At 43.4% G+C, this 16,875-nt stretch overlaps 1 long non-coding RNA gene across 1 annotated transcript; it reads left to right on the forward strand.

The window, feature by feature from the left end:
• Positions 1-776: 776 nt before the first annotated feature.
• Positions 777-9,117, forward strand: LOC132586761 (uncharacterized). Its single transcript, XR_009556388.1, has 4 exons — positions 777-858; positions 5,433-5,579; positions 6,444-6,632; positions 8,761-9,117. It is a non-coding gene; the product is annotated as an uncharacterized LOC132586761 (long non-coding RNA).
• The last annotated feature ends 7,758 nt before the right edge of the window (positions 9,118-16,875 follow it).

Here is a 16,875-nt window from a genome sequence, read left to right on the forward strand (position 1 = left end):
CTCTGGGGAAAATATAGTTCTGTTGAACTTAAGAACATGTACCGTAGCTGGTTTTTCTTACTCCCTGATACTGCTTGTGAATTTTAACAAGAGAGGTGTGAATAGTACACTATCCCTTACTGTCAACCACCTATTTGTTTTAAAGCAAATGGTTTTGCACCTTTGACTTGCACACTAAAACACACAAAAACTGGCTTTGTTCCAAGGGCCACTCAGCATATATAGGGCCCAGGAGTCAACCCAAAAGCAAAGTGCTTTTCAGGAACAATCCAACCTGCAGCATAACACAGCTCGGCCTGCCCAGAACAATCCCACTCTCCCCAGTCTCACTAGAGTTGTCTCAGACTGGTGCTTCTAGCTGACCCAACAAGGTCTATTCAATCTGCAAACAATTATCTCATAATGTTATTTAAGTTTTTGCCATGAAAAGCTTCAGCTGTACCTTTACACTCATCAAACTTCTGTTAAAGGAACAGGTAGTTTGTTTTCTGGTCCAGTTGGCAAATCATATTTCTTCCTTAATGGGCACATAATGGCGTTCCAAAGGCAGGCAGCAGAAAAACACTAGGATTTCTGGGGAAGGTAGGGCTGACTCGACTTTAAAAACCAGTGATGTTCAAAGTATCCTTTCCTCATTGCAGAAGAAGCCTGCCCAAGAACAGAAGCTGAGTACGGGTCTTAGGGAACATACCTACTCAGAAGTAAGTATGTTATTCAATGGCATTTACTATCCCAGGATTGCAACCTAATTTCCTTTGTATCTATCCATCTGTTTTGCTCCCACCTGGCCTTCCATGGAGTTCAGAGCAGCATTCATGGATCTCTCCCTCTGTTCCATCTTCACAACCACCTCATGAGGTAGGCTAGGCTGCAACTGGTTGACTAGGTTGAGGCCACTCAGTTTCACCAGACCTAGCTTCCGTGTTGCCTTCTGTGGTATGTTTTAACACTCTGTTTTTTTAGTAGGTCCATTCCAGGAAGTTAAAGAATGCTCAACTTCTATTCGGAAAACAACTCTTTGATCCTGACACAAAAATAACATTCTGTTACCTGTCCAAAAGCAAATAATTAGATCATTCTAATGGTCTATGTTATTCAAAAATTCCACTGAATCAATGTATTTGTTTATGTAGAACTTCTGTGGAAGACCTATTCCACTGTGTAATGGTTTGTCTGTTATATTCAGATCCTAGAAGTAGATTTCTATCTGGATTACTAAATCAAATGCATTATTTCTCTGACAGTGATAAGCTAATTTATCTGTTGTCGGATGTCAGCCCTTTGGTCTCTTATAGGGTAGCACTCTTTGCGTTAGCAGCCAGAAAAGTTATAGCAAAGATGGTTCTTAGGAATGCAACTCATTGAGATGTGACGCATTGCCACAATAATATAGTAACGATTGAAAACAGAATTTTATAACTGTTTGCATTTTTAATTTGTATTTTAAACATTTTAGATTCTGTATAACTGAATTTAATCACCAAATGTGGTTTTTATAATACTAGGGATGTAATTCCTTTAATTCTTCTTTTTTTTTCTTTTAATTGCAATGGCCACATACAATAAACTATTTATGACTCTATGTTGGGATTTCCTTTTTTTGAACATGTTTTTCCTAACTAAATTCCTTTTTCTGACCACCTCAGCATGATTGCATTGCCTAGTTTAAAATTAGACCTATTCAATAGGTGGTAAACATCAAGTTCTTCCATTTTGGTTGAACCTGAAAAGATCCCAAAGTCTATATGTCCAGCTGTGATTTGCAACATACAGATAATGAGGAAAACTTGATGAAGGATAAATTAACTATGCAGACCGCTGTTTGATATGACTGGACATTATTTGTATAAATTAAAAAACCTGTATGTATAATTTCTTCTTTCTCTAAGAAGGACATTGCCTGTGGACTTTGATCATTTTTTTGTGTATAAACAATTTTATTAGTAACATATGGTAGTAGAACTATTTCTACAGCTTATTAAAAAAAAGCCTTAAAATGAAAGCATCATTCTACCCCACATCTTACTTTCCTCCCACCCCACCCCCCAATAATTGACCCCCACCAGTGTTATTTTTTAGAAAACAGATATTAAAGGTACCTTTAACTATCAAGAAAAAACAAAAATTGATTAAAAAAGAAAAAAAAACCCTTCAAAAGTTGTATTCTTGTCTTAAAGGTCTTAATCTTCAAAAATTGTCCAGTGTCCTTTTATTTTCCACTCTTTTTCTACATATCTTCTGAATTTCTTCCACTCCCGATTAAAGAGTTCTAAATCGCAGTCTCTTAATTTTCTTGTTAGCTTATCCATTTCACTCCATGACATAACTTTTAAAGTCCAGTTCCATTTTTCTGGTATTTTTTCTTGCTTCCACAACTGCGCATACAATGTCCTAGCAGCTGAGAGCAAGTACCATATTAAAGTTCTATCTTCTTTTGGAAAATTCTCCATTTGTAATCCCAGCAAAAATGTCTCTGCTTCTTTTTTAAATTCATATCCTAGGATCTTAGATATCTCTTGTTGAATCATCTGCCAAAACATTTTAGCTCTTTCACAAGTCCACCACATATGGTAGAAAGAGCCTTCATGCTTTTTACATTTCCAACACCTATCTGGCATCTTATTGTTCATCTTTGCTAATTTTTTTTGAGTCATGTACCATCTATACATCATCTTAAAACAGTTCTCTTTAATACTATGACATGTTGCGAGTTTCATAGAGTTTTTCCACAAATGTTCCCAAGATTCCATTTTTATTTCTTTATTTACATTAATTGCCCATTTTATCATTTGAGATTTCACTACTTCATCTTCTGTAGTCCATTGTAAAAGTAATTTGTACACTTTTGAAATTAATTTCTCATTATCTCCAAGCAGAACTCTTTCCATTTCTGTTTGCTCTTTCCTTATTCCTTCAGCTTTGATATCATTCTCCATCAAGCTTTTTATTTGTTGCATTTGAAACCAATCATATTTATAATTCAATTATTCTGCAGTTTTCATTTCTATTTTCCCACTTTGTATTTTTAGTAGTTGGTTGTATGATAGTTGTTTTTCCTTAACTGTTTTGGCCGTTAACTTTATCACTTCAGCCGGCACTATCCACAGAGGTCTTCTCTCATCGCCATATTTCTTGTACTTTATCCACACATTTAGTAAGTTGCTCCTTATATAATGGTGAGAGAAAAGACCGTCCATCTTCTTTTTCCCATAATACAAGTAGGCATGCCAGCCGAATTTTTTCCCATGGCCTTCTAACACTAGAAGTTTTTTATTTAATAACGTTATCCATTCTTTCAACCATACTAAACAAATTGCTTCATGATACAGTTTCAAATCTGGTAATTGAAACCCACCTCTCTCTTTTGCATCTATCAGGACTTTCATTTTAATTCTAGGTTTCCTCCCGGCCCACACAAATTCCGAGATTTTTCTTCTCCATTTATCAAATTGCTTAGCATCTTTCACAATGGGGATAGTTTGAAACAAATACATAATCCTTGGTAAGATATTCATTTTTACTGCAGCTATTCTGCCCAACAATGACAAATTGAGCTTGTTCCACTTTAGCATATCTTCTTCTATTTTGCGCCAGAGCTTTTCATAGTTGTTCCTAAACAGATCAATATTTTTCATTGTTATCTCTACCCCTAGGTATTTTACCTTAGAGGTAACTTCACAACCCGTTAGTCTTTGTAGTTCTTGTTGTCTATTTTTCTGCATATTCTTGCATAAAATTTTTGATTTTTCTTTGTTTATGTAAAGTCCCGCCAACTCCCCAAACTCTTGTATTCTCGTTAACAACAACGGTGTAGCTTGTAAGGGATTTTCATTTATAAACATTATATCATCCGCAAATGCTCTATATTTATAGGTATACCCTTTTATTTGTAGTCCTTCTAAATCTTTTTCGTCTTGGATCTGCATCAGTAAAATTTCAAGAGTCATTATGAACAACAATGGCGAAAGCGGGCAGCCTTGTCTAGTACCTTTACTAATTTTCATTTCGTCTGTAAGATCTGCATTGATGCACAACCTTGCCCTTTGTTCAAAATATATTGCCTTTATCATTCTTATAAAACTTTCTCCAAGCTCCATTTTTTCCATCACTACAAACATGAAGTCCCAATTTAAATTGTCAAATGCTTTTTCTGCATCCGCAAAGAATAGTGCTACTTCCTTTTCTGGATGTCTTTCATAGTATTCTACAATATTTACAACAGTTCTAATATTGTCTCTTATTTGTCTTTTGGGGAGAAAACCAGCTTGGTCCTCCTTTATAAAATTTATCAGATATTGCTTAAGTCGTTCCGCCAGAATTCTTGTAAATATTTTATAATCATTGTTCAAAAGTGAAATTGGTCTATAATTTTTCACATTTGTGACGTCTCTTTCTTCTTTAGGTATCAAAGAAATAACAGCTTCCTTCCATGTATTTGGTACCTTCCCTTTAGCTCTTATTACATTCATCAGCTTCTGTAATTTTGGTATTAATTCATCTTTAAAAATTTTAAAATATTTAGCTGTATAACCGTCTGGCCCGGGAGCTTTATCATTCTTCATCACATTAATTGCTTTTCAAGTTCCATTAATTGGAACTTGAAAAGCCTTCAGCAGAAATCGTTTGAAGGAGCAAATAAGACGGGGAAATACTTGGCGTGGCAGCTGAAAAAAAAGAGAGAAAACAAAACAATTAGTAGAATTGTAATAGATGGAAGAGATGTAGTTACTCAAGAGGGAATAAAAAGAGAATTTTTTAAGTACTATGCCAAGCTGTTTAAAGGTGCTGAAGTAAAGAGAAAAAAGATAGATGAATACTTACAGAAAATAAAAATTGAGCCTTTAACTGAAAATATGAGAAAAATTTTGACTTTGATCATTTTTATGGCTTGCTTCAGCTGCAAAAACTTAAGAATTTTCAGAAATGTTAAGAGACAGAAGTAACTGAAAGAGCAGGGGCAGGGAATGGGATGAAAAGGTCAACTAAACCCACATTTTGATCAAGAGCCATTGCACTAGCGCAACTTTTCTTTGGCCACTGTGTGACACAGAGTGTTGGACTGGATGGGCCACTGGCCTGATCCAACATGGCTTCTCTTATGCTCTTATATAATCTACACCACACTGGGCAGCTGAGCTCAAACATAGAAGTTAACAGGTCAGACAGTTTGGTGTAGTGGTTAAGTGCATGCACTCTTGATTCCCCACTCCTTCACCTTCAGCTACTGGGATGGCCTTGGGTCAACCATAGATCTCCCAGAGCTGTCCTTGAAAGGGCAGCTTCTAGGAGAGCTCTCTCAGCCCCACCTACCTCACAGGGTGTCTATTGTGGGAGAAGAAGATAAAGGAGATTGTAAGCAACTCAGACTCAGAGATTCAGAGTACAGGGTGGGGTATAAATCCAATATCTTATTCTTCTTTTCTTTTTTCCAGGGACTCTGAGCTCTGGGACTTCCCTTATTCAAGGAACAATCTCTACCTCTCTCTCCTTCCCTCCCCCTGCCCCCCCCCAGCAACATGATGTTTCTGTTCATCCTCCTGGTTGTACTTCCTCTGCTCGGTACACTGAGAGCTGACCAGGTGAGTACTGAAAGAAATGCCATTTTTCCACATGCAGGACTTTGGGTGGGGGACTCATGGGGTATTCTTGTATTTTCCTTGAATGAATACAAAAGGTGTAAACCCAACAAACAAAGAGAGCCAGTTTGGTGTAATGGTTAAGTGCACGGACTCTTATCTGGGAGAACCGGGTTTGATTCCCCCCATCTCCACTTGCAGCTGCTGGAATGGCTTTGGGTTAGCCAGAGCTCTCACAGAGCTGTCCTTTAAAGGGCAGCTGCTGTAAGAGCTCTCTCACCCCAGCCTACCTCACAGGGTGTCTGTTGTTGGGGAGGAAGGTAAAGGAGATTGTGAGCTACTCTGAGATTCGGAGTGGAAGGTGGGCTATAAATCCAATATCTTCTGTATCTTTCCAGCCCAGCATGGAGATGCTGCAACAGGGTGGGAGGACAGCCAATCAGCTTCCACCCATCAGAGCAAAAGCCCCATTTCCTTTGGGGAAGGAGAGAGGTGGCCATAAACTGAGCCCAATGTATGTTAGCAGCAAGATATCCTCCTACAGGTGGAGACTGAATGCTAAAAAGATTTGTCAAACTACTCTGTGAGTGATTTACTGTGGAATCCATGAGGCCTTCAGACACGGAGGTGATGTCCCAGTTGCTAAGTAGGAATCTCCTAACTTGATTCCATTGCAAGAAATTGAGTTTATTGCAATGCACAGGGTGTCCTGAGACATACTGCTTGTTGGATCTCTTTTAGTTTTCACTGCAGTTTTTCAGGATTCTCACCTGAGGAGGAACCTTCAAAGTTGTTTGGAAGACTTCAGGAAGGAGAAGGGAAGCACCCACCATTAGACTTGCTCCACTCTACATTCTTTCTTTACAGGATAGAGTGGCAGAATTAGATCGCCGGTCAAACGAGGATGCCGGCAGAGTCCGGGACGATATTTCAGGCATGCAACGGAGGGAAGACGAGGGAGAAAATGAAGATGATTATGTGCTCATGTGTACCAGGGACACTAGGAAAGGCTGTGTTAAGGTTCTCCTCAAAGACATCGGGAAATAACACAATGGTGTAAGTACCTTTTCTTAATCCCTACTTCCTGGGCAATGCTCCCTGTGCTTTTCTTCTGCCATTAATGAAATTACCACACAATATTCAAATGCTTGCAAAATCTTAAAGCTGAATGTTTTATCCAAAACTAGCAGGAAGCTCTTTAGTGTCCCGCAGTTAAGCATTATGAGGACTAAAAAAATGCTAGTGGAGTGCATCATATATTCCATGTTAAGAAACTAATGATATATGTCCCTGCTTTTTAGGGGCTGTGGCTCAGTGGCAAAGCACCTGTTTCACATGCAGAAGGTCCCAAGTTCAATCCTTGGCACCTCCAGCCCCCATGAGAGCCAGTTTGGTGTAGTGGTTAAGTGTGTGGACTCTTATCTGGGAGAACCGGGTTTGATTCCCCACTCCTCCACTTGCACCTGCTGGAATGGCCTTGGGTCAGCCATAGCTCTGGCAGAGGTTGTCCTTGAAAGGGCAGCTGCTGGGAGAGCCCTCTCCAGCCCCACCCACCTCATAGGGTGTCTGTTGTGGGGGAGGAAGGTAAAGGAGATTGTGAGCCGCTCTGAGACTCTTCGGAGTGGAGGGCAGGATATAAATCCAATACCTTCATCTACCTCGCAGGGTGTCTGTTGTGGGGGAGGAAGGTAAAGGAGATTGTGAGCCGCTCTGAGACTCTTCGGAGTGGAGGGCGGGATATAAATCCAATATCTTCTTCTTCTTCTTCAAAGAATCTCAGGGACATGGCTTGTGAGGGGAAATACCTGCCTGACACTCCGAAGACCTATTTTCAGTATTGAGCTGTGAGATGAACGAGTGGTCTGACTTGGGGAAAAAAGCTTTATAAGCCAATGTATGTCCACAGCTCAGCGGTAGAGCAGATGTTTTGCATGTAGGCCCAAGGTTCAATTCATGTCGTTTCAAGGTACTCATGGTCAGATGTGCCTTGATAACACATGACTCAAACTACCATGAGTCAGATGTGCCTTGATAACACATCATGCAGTTAAAAGAGAGCTGCATATACATGACAAGGGCACAAATATTTGTTTTTGCTTCTAAAGAAAAGGGGATCCCCAGCTGAAAGCAATGCCGTACAGCATTAAGAAATGCACCCGAGGGCAGGGTCAAGCAGTTCAAAAGTGGGGCACACACTCTGTATCCAGGAATCCTTAGACTGACACACCCACCCATGCACATCTCTAACTCCGAAGGAATGGGATGAGACAGAGTAGGGTTGCCAGTCCCCAGGTGGGGGCAGGGGATCTCCTGGTTTGGAGGCCCTCCCCCTGCTTCAGGGTCATCAGAAAGTGGGGAGGAGGAGGAAAATGTCTGCTGGGCACTCCATTATTCCCTGTGGAGACCGACCCCCATAGAATATAATGAATTGATCTGCGGGCATCTGGGGCTCTGGAGTAACTGCATTTTGAGGTAGAGGCACCATATTTGCAGCATAGTATTCGATGCCTTTCCTCAAAACACCTTCCAAGTTTCAAAAAGATTGGACCAGGGGGTCCAATCCTATGAGACCCAAAAGAAGGCACCTCTTTCCTTCATTATTTCTAATGGAGGGAAGGCATTTAAAAGGTGTGCGGTCCCTTAAAATGTGATGGCCAGAACTTCCCTTGGGAGTTCAACTATATTTGTCACAGCCTTGTTCCTGGCTCCACCTCAATGTCTCCTGGCACCACCCCCAAAGTCTCCTGGCTCCACCCCCAAAGTCCCCAGATAATTCTTGAATTGGACCTGGCAACCTTAAGGTGGAGTCAGCTTCCATCAGAGGAATGTGCACTGCACTGTATAGACCAGAGGTCTGCACCTCATTCAGTAATCTTCAAATATACTTGCTTTTATTGCAGCTAGACCAAGTGTGCGGACTCTTATCTGGGAGAATTGGGATCCTCCACTTGCAGCTGCTGGAATGGCCTTGAGTCAGCCAAGTTTTGCAGAGTTGTCCTTGAAAGGGCAGCTTCTATCAGAGCTCTCTCAGCCTCACCCACCTCACAGGGTGTCTGTTGTGGGGGAGAAGATATAGGAGATTGTAAGCTGCTCTGAGTCTTTGATTCAGAGAGAAGGGCAGGGTATAAATGCAATCTTCTTCTTCGTCTTCTCTTTGAAATTCTCATCTGTTTTGTGCTCACAGGTCAGAGGCAGGAAACTGGATGAACCCTGAGGTTGGACTGGAAACAAAGCTCCCAGCACTGAACAAGACTTCACTCAGAGCAATGACTGCACAGAGCTATGGGTTTGAGTTCTGGCCCTCAGCTAAATCAGTTCCCCACCCTGCAGGAACTCCACGCTCCAGATTGTTGCCTCCATCTCTGAATCATTTCCCCACAGGCCGCTTGCCCTCTCTCTCACACACACACTATCCCAGCTCATTTCAAAATCATTACAGAATCACAGTCTAGATGCCTATCTGGTGGTGGTAGTGTCTTGATCTGAATCCAGAACATGCCCTGTGCAGGAAAATGGGAAATAAAGAATAGTTCTGACCAGGTGCAGAGTGTATTGTTCTTTGTTGTTGTTCAGTTGCACAGTCGATTCTGACTCTTTGCGACCCCCTGGGCCAAGTCACGCCAGGCCCTCCTGTCTTCCACCATCCTCTGAAGTCTGCGCAAATTCATGTCAGTTACATCAGTAATGCTGTCCAGCCATTTCCTCTTTTGCCGTCCCCTTCTTTTGCTTTCTGTCTTTCCTAGCATCAAGATCTTCTCCAGTGAGTGCTCCCTGCTCATTGGGTGGCCAAAGTATTTGAGCTTCATATTGTTCTTACCAGTATATAATCAACCACTGTGCATGCAAGGGCTAGATGGGGGGAGGGTGTCCTGCCCCCCCCCAGGGAAAGTGCATGCGCAATACATCGCCTCTCCTTTCCCGGTGTAGTGAACGCTGCGTGGTCACTGTCTGGCTATGCCTAGCAGATGGTCACTGCAATGGCCTCTCCTACATTACTGCATCCGTGGCAACACCTTCTCGCTGGTCCCCCCCGTTTTCACAGAGTTTGCCACATTATGGTGCGACCAAATGTCCAGCGGTATAACCTCACCAGCCAAGAGAAGGAAAACTCTAACATCAAGCCCGGGCAGACAGAGCTCGTTAATGTAACATCTACCACCTGGAGGACTCGCTGCCGGCGTCCCGGCTTACTGGGCCATGGCAGATGACCCCATGTTGAAAGGGTGGAGCCAGTACTGCGCACACTGCGCTTCACCTAAAAATTCCTCTGCGCAGGCCTGAAGGGTATCCACATCCACAACCCACAACATACCAAGTCCTGCAGCGATGGGCAAGGGGCGAAACGGCAGGTGGAAGATGCCACTGGAAGCCGCAGTCCCGATCCTGCATGTAGGCGGTTCAGGGTATTGGTCGCCTGATGCTGACCCAGAGACGAAAGCATTTTTCAGCAGCACCCTGAACGACCAAGCAGCCTTATTTAGGGACAGCACTGCTTGCTCCGTATGGAGAGGGGCCTAGAAAAGGTGGCCTAAACAAAGCTCGTCTGCCCCCACCCACAGTTGGCTAGCCGTGGTCAACAGGCATCCTTACTTGCGGTGTAAAAATAACAAGAATCGTACTGCTACAGCACCAACCCCAAATCAGACTTTTCCCTGAAGCCACTGTGGCCGGACCTGCCTGTCCCGCATTGGTCTTGTCAGCCACCAGCGAGCCTGCAACAGACGTAGACTACTGCACCTTTCTTAAATCTTCATTCGCGAAGTCAAGCCGAGAGAGTATTTAAACTGCAGTGCACTTGAAGGGGTTTCCCCCAATCCACCCCAAAAAAGCATCAAAATTCATAGAAGAACAAGAGTTGAGTATCTGCATTTAAGAAGCTCTAGGGTAGGGGTTCTTGGAAAAATTCTTTGCCTGAGACTCTGAACTGTGAGTCAGAGCAGCTGTGAGTCAGAGGAGAAAATACGAGGTGAGAAGAACCAGTGGTCAAATTCAGCATAAATGTTCAGACACAAGAGCAGCTTCATTAGAAGGTGGGGTTTGCACCAACGATCAAAACAGTATCATGAGCGAATGTTTGCAGATTAAGTGCCTCTTACAATTAAATAATTTTTTAATTAAGAAAAACCAAGCATTGCTGAGGTGGCAAGAATCAAGATTCTGATGAGTTTTATACGTGGTATGAATCATCAAAGAAGTACAGGAATTATTTGGGTGAAAATGTTAAAATTATTATCAAAGAGATGGATTCTTAGATCTGTCATATGACAAAAGATCATGATTTGAGGACTGGCAACGCTATGCATATAAGGCCGAGAAGCAACTCTTAAATGACAATCTTGACTGTTCTGTTCTGCCATTCCCTTGCCTAGCAAAGGAATGCCGATAGGCAAATTAATGTTTCCCTAAGCAATCCTTGGCAAACCCTTATCTCAGAGCAACAGACCTGGTCCCACATTCAACTATCTCCTAAGGAGGGTGGGGAGCCTTGAAACTAATTTTCCTTCATTAAAAGCTCATCCCCACTTCCTTCTAGAGCTGTACACCATTGGATCTATTGATCTGTAATCTTTCATGTGAAAATATTTCCTTTCTGAGACAATCTAGAAATTGTTGGGGACTGGGGTTGGCGACAGAAGCTTGGCTCATTAATAAGATTTAAGGGAAAGAAAGCTGAGCAAAAATGTTCTCTGAGGAAGGAGATAAAGAGGTTGCCAAGAAGCAAAATGAGGAAGGGATCATCAGTGCCCAACAGGAGAAAATTCCAGGTATCTCATAATCTTACTCCACTCCTGTGCGCTCCTGCCCAAAAAAGGCTCTGCTGCCACTAAATCATTTCGGTCCAGGGAATTCTACATCCCAACATGCTTCCCTAGATCATGGCATCTTTTTTTTCTTTTCTTGGTACCTGGCAAAAAGAATATCATTCACCAAGAGACCTCAGCCCAGTTACTTTTTCTCAGCCGAACCTACCTTGCAGAATTATTGTGATGATAAAGAAGAGAAGGAGAAGGAGAAGAAATTCAATTTATATACTGCCCTATTCTCTGAATCTCAGCATCTCACAGCGGTTCACAATGTCCTTTACCTTCCCTCCCACAACAAACACCCTGTGAGGTGGGTGGGGCTGGAGAGGGCTCTCACAGCAGCTGCCCTTTCAAGGAGAAAATTCCAGGTATCTCATAATCTTCTGCAGAAGATGGAAGGAAATGCCTCAGAAACAGGGCTTTTTTGTAGCAGGAACTCCTTTGCATATTAGGCCCCACCCCCACCCCGATGTAGCCAGTCCTCCAAGAGCTTACAGGGCTCTTCATACAGGGCCTACTGTAAGCTCCAGGAGGATTGGCTACATCAGGAGTGTGTGGCCTAATATGCAAAAGAGTTCTTGCTACAGAAAAAAACCCTGCTCAGAAATATAGGTGTGGAAGAACAATGCGTAACAAAACAGGAAAACTGTAATGCAAGAACCAAGAGGGAGGTTTTTGGGAAGGACATTTCCTTACTGTAACAGAAAGACAACATTCTACGAGAACGTCTCTCATCCATTCTTGGGTGAGAAATGGGTAGAACTCTCCATGGTCCTGAAACATCTCCAATTTCATATTCAAGGCAACTGGGAAGGGTCATTGGGATCTACAGCTCTATCTGGCTGCAGCTTGAAACTGGACAGGAACAAGTATGCGAGGTCATTTTGTAGAAAAATAGGTGGTGGAGCTCATTCAGGATTGTTATGCAGCTGCACCTACTATTCAGTGGACAAGGTGGGAAAGAGGAGGTGGAACTCTCAGAAAGGTTCAGGAGCTGTGTTCCTGTCAGCTCCCGCTGAATCCAAGGCCTGGAGATACACACACACACACACACACATGAGGTTTTATTCAGGTTAGTAAAAAAATAAAAATAAAATTCCCTCTAGTCTGTCCCTGGTTCCAGCGTGTGGATTTTTTGATCCACATCATAGTGTATGGTGCAGAATTAGATGTAACAAATTTAATCTCAGAATGCAAAATCTTCCCTCCAGGATTCTTTAAGCTCTTGGGGCCTTTGAACAGACTGCTGAGCTTAAAGACTCGTGGAGGAAAGATTTTGCATTCTGAGATTAAATGTGTTATATCTAATTCTGCACCATGCACTATGATGTGGATCAAAAAATCCACACAGCACTGCATCTAATAGGAGACTGGGTGGCCCTCTTGTGGGTGATGGAAGAAACAAACCTCAGCCACTGACAGACAAGACGGGGTCTTTCCCTAATCAGGAGATTCACCAGCTATACAGAAAAAGATGACTTTGTAAATTATCCAAAAGAAACCCCTAAAAGCAAACAGGATGAAGACTTAAGATGCTCCAGAATGTCAAGAATGCTCAGAGCAGATGAGCATCAGTTAAAAAGCAAAGGATGAGGGGAGGGGTGGGGACTGGGAGAAACCAATCTGCTTAAAGGCCCCAAGAGCTTAAAGAATCCTGGAGGAAAGATTTTGCATTCTGAGATTAAATTTGTTACATCTAATTTTGCACCACGCGCTCTGGTGTGGATCAAGAAATTCGCTCGCTGGAACCAGGGACAGACTAGAGGGAATTTTATTTTTATATTTACTAAGCTGAGTAAAACCTCGTGTGTGTGTGTGTGTGAGAGAGAGAGAGGGAGAGAGAGAAGAAGAAGAAGATGATTTTGGATTTATATCCCGCCCTATACTCTGAATCTCAGAGTCTCTGAGCGGTCACAATCTCCTCTACCTTCCCCCCCACCACCACCACAACAAACACCCTGTGAGGCAGGTGGGGCTTTCATAGCAGCTGCCCTTTCAAGGACAGCTTCTATGAAAGCTATGGCTGACCCAAGGCCATCTCAGCAGGTGCAAGTGGAGGAGTGGGGAATCAAACCCGGTTCTCCCAGATAAGAGTCCACACACTTAACCACTATGGCTGCCCCAAGGCCATTCCAGCAGCTGCAAGTGGAGGAGTGGAGAATCAAACCCGGTTCTCCCAGATAAGAGTCTGCTCACTTAACCACTATGGCTGCCCCAAGGCCATTCCAGCAGCTGCAAGTGGAGGAGGGGGGAACCAAACCCGGTTCTCCCAGATAAGAGTCCGTGCACTTATCCACTACACCAAACTGGGTCACTAGAAAAACCCCAAGTCCAGATCTGTCCCACTGTGTCTCTTTATGTAGACTTCCCTCTCCAGCATCTCAAACAAAGAGTCCTTCAGCATCTCAGATAAAGAGCTTTGCTCCCTGGGATCCTTTTCACTAGCGGCACTTAAGGTTGAATTTGGGGAAGGCATCTGCTTGCAACCCCTGTGCTATACTGCAGGGGTGGCCAACGGTAGCTCTCCAGAAGCTTTTTGCCTACAACTCCCATCAGCCCCAGACAGCACGGCTGATGGCTGGGGCTGGTGGGAGTTGTAGGCAAAAAACATCTGGAGAGCTACTGTTGGCCACCTCTGTTATACTGAGCTATAGCCCGTCTGGCAGAAATCTGGCAAGTTTCTCTTTTTTTGTGCTTCCCAAACTTGCACAACATATTCATGGAAATGTACGTACTTGCCGCTGACTATGGGGGTCCTTATAACATAGTCCCCATCACCTTAAGAGACTGGTGTGTCTCCAGAGTTGTTCTCAGCACAAAGCCCTACAACAAAGTAGAGGTTTGTCCCTTATTTGCACAGGATCCTCTCTGGCTCTTTTCCTGTTACGCACCCATCATCATCATCAGCAGCAGCAGCATCAGCCTTTATTGGCATAAAAGAAATCAGTTATACAGAGTAAGAGGATTACCAAGTTATACAGAATAAAAATTACCCATAAAATACAAAAGATACAGTTAAAATTTAGAGACATCATTACCATCATTAAAACTATGGTTACAAAATCCTTTGAACATAAGAACATAAGAGAAGCCATGTTGGATCAGGCCAATGGCCCATCCAGTCCAACACTCTGTGTCACATAAGAACATAAGAGAAGCCATGTTGGATCAGGCCAATGGCCCATCCAGTCCAGCACTCTGTGTCACAGAAGAACATAAGAGGAGCCATGTTGGATCAGGCCAATGGGCCTTCCAGTCCAGCACTCTGTGTCACAGAAGAACATAAGAGGAGCCATGTTGGATCAGGCCAATGGGCCTTCCAGTCCAACACTCTGTGTCACATAAGAACATAAGAGAAGCCATGTTGGATCAGGCCAATGGCCCATCCAGTCCAACACTCTGTGTCACATAAGAACATAAGAGAAGCCCTGTTGGATCAGGCCTGTGGCCCCTCCAGTCCAACACTCTGTGTCACATAAGAACAGAAGAGAAGCCCTGTTGGATCAGGCCAATGGCCCATCCAGTCCAACACTCTGTGTCACAGAAGAACATAAGAGAAGCCCTGTTAGATCAGGCCAATGGCCCATCCAGTCCAACACTCTGTGTCACAGAAGAACATAAGAGAAGCCCTATTGGATCAGGCCAATGGCCCATCCAGTCCAACACTCTGTGTCACAGAAGAACATAAGAGAAGCCTTGTTGGATCTGGCCAATGGCCCATCCAGTCCAACACTCTGTGTCACAGAAGAACATAAGAGAAGCCCTGTTAGATCAGGCCAATGGCCCATCCAGTCCAACACTCTGTGTCACAGAAGAACATAAGAGAAGCCCTGTTGGATCAGGCCAGTGGCCCATCCAGTCCAACACTCTGTGTCACACAGTGGCAAAAAAAATTATATATACACACACACTGTGGCTAATAGCCACTGATGGACCTCTGCACCATATCTTTATCCAAACCCCTCTTGAAGGTGGCCATGCTCGTGGCTGCCGCCATGGTGGCCAGAAAAATAAAGTTGGCTACTATTTCAGTGTCTTTCGGAGAGAAACCGCTCAGGAGCCTACAGACTTTCAAGGCATCCGAACAGCCTCCTGATTTCTCTAAAATGGGACTCAGTAGTGAGTTACGAAGCTGTGAATTTAGCAAACAGCGGAGCAAGACATGAGGGACTGTTTTAACAGATGTGTGGTCACAAGGACAGGATCTAAGAGAGGAGGTCGTCTTGTTAAACCTGTCAAGAAGTATGGCAGAGGTCAGAGCATTGCATCTAGCAAGTGAGAAAGCTCTTCGGTGCTGCGTGTCAATAAAAGGGAAAAGTGTGAAGTCATTTTCCCCATGGTGGGAGGAATCTCAAAACACAGTGGAGAGCAGGTTTTATTGGCCAGGCTGTATAATTCCTAGAGTTCAATATCCAAAAGTCTACTTTTAATTTGGTAAAATGCTGCCGAAAATGACAACATGGACAATGATTCCAGGGATAGGCCCAAAGATATGATTTTCCCTGCAATATACTCTGACCAGGTGGAATATTTATATTCAGAGAGCATATGGTGGGAAAAGCTCTCCGGTTCAGAGATATAGGGCGTTTTCGCACTGACCTTAATCGGCAGCGACGTCCCTCTTCACCGCGCAGGATCTGCGCAGATTTCGCACCAATTGCTGCGGAGCACCCGGAAGAGCCGCAAAGTCCCACGGCTTTTGCGGCGCAAATGGAAACTGGTTTTTGGCGGTTTCCATTTGTGCCGCAAAAGCCACGGGACTTTGCAGCTCTTCTGGGTGCTCCGCAGCAATTGGTGCGAAATCCACGCAGATCCTGCGCGGTGAAGAGGGACGTCGCTGCCGATTAAGGTCAGTGCGAAAACGCCCATAGTGTAGACGGAGCCAGAAGTTTACAGTAGCAAGTCAAGCTCTGGTCGCCAATAGAGACATACCAGTTTCCAAGCATATTATTGCATATGGAATGCAGTTCAGTGTTACACACCCAGTTTCTGCACAATATTCATCTTATTAAAAATACCCAAACCTTCCTGCCTCGTGCGCTGCAGACTCATGAAGTGGCCACTCTGCTTCCAGCTGAAAGCAGCTGAATTTTCACTTCCAGATGAGAAACAGTTTCTGGCTGCGAAAATCTTGCTTCAGGGGCTGGTATGATTTATCCTCCATGACCATGAGTAATATACTGTATAGAAGGCTTTCAGTTTCATGGGATTTTTTTTTATTATTGTTATTTCAAAAATTTATATCTTGCCTTTCTGGGAGCTTCATCACGTAAAACATTTTAGATAAAGAGGTAGCAATGAAATGATTAAAAACACCGCAAAAATTATTTGCGAGGAAAATCGCCTGAAGCAATTCTAACTCCCCCTCAGAACAAACCCCAGTTTAAACCATGTGCTGGCAGTCAACAAAATGCCTTTTGAATCGTCAGGGGTTTACAGGACTTCTAATTGCCCACAAAAACAACCTCCTATCACATATCTTTCAGCAAGGCTGT

This window comes from Heteronotia binoei, chromosome 18 (genome assembly GCF_032191835.1).
Source record: "Heteronotia binoei isolate CCM8104 ecotype False Entrance Well chromosome 18, APGP_CSIRO_Hbin_v1, whole genome shotgun sequence".
Lineage (NCBI taxonomy): Eukaryota > Metazoa > Chordata > Lepidosauria > Squamata > Gekkonidae > Heteronotia > Heteronotia binoei.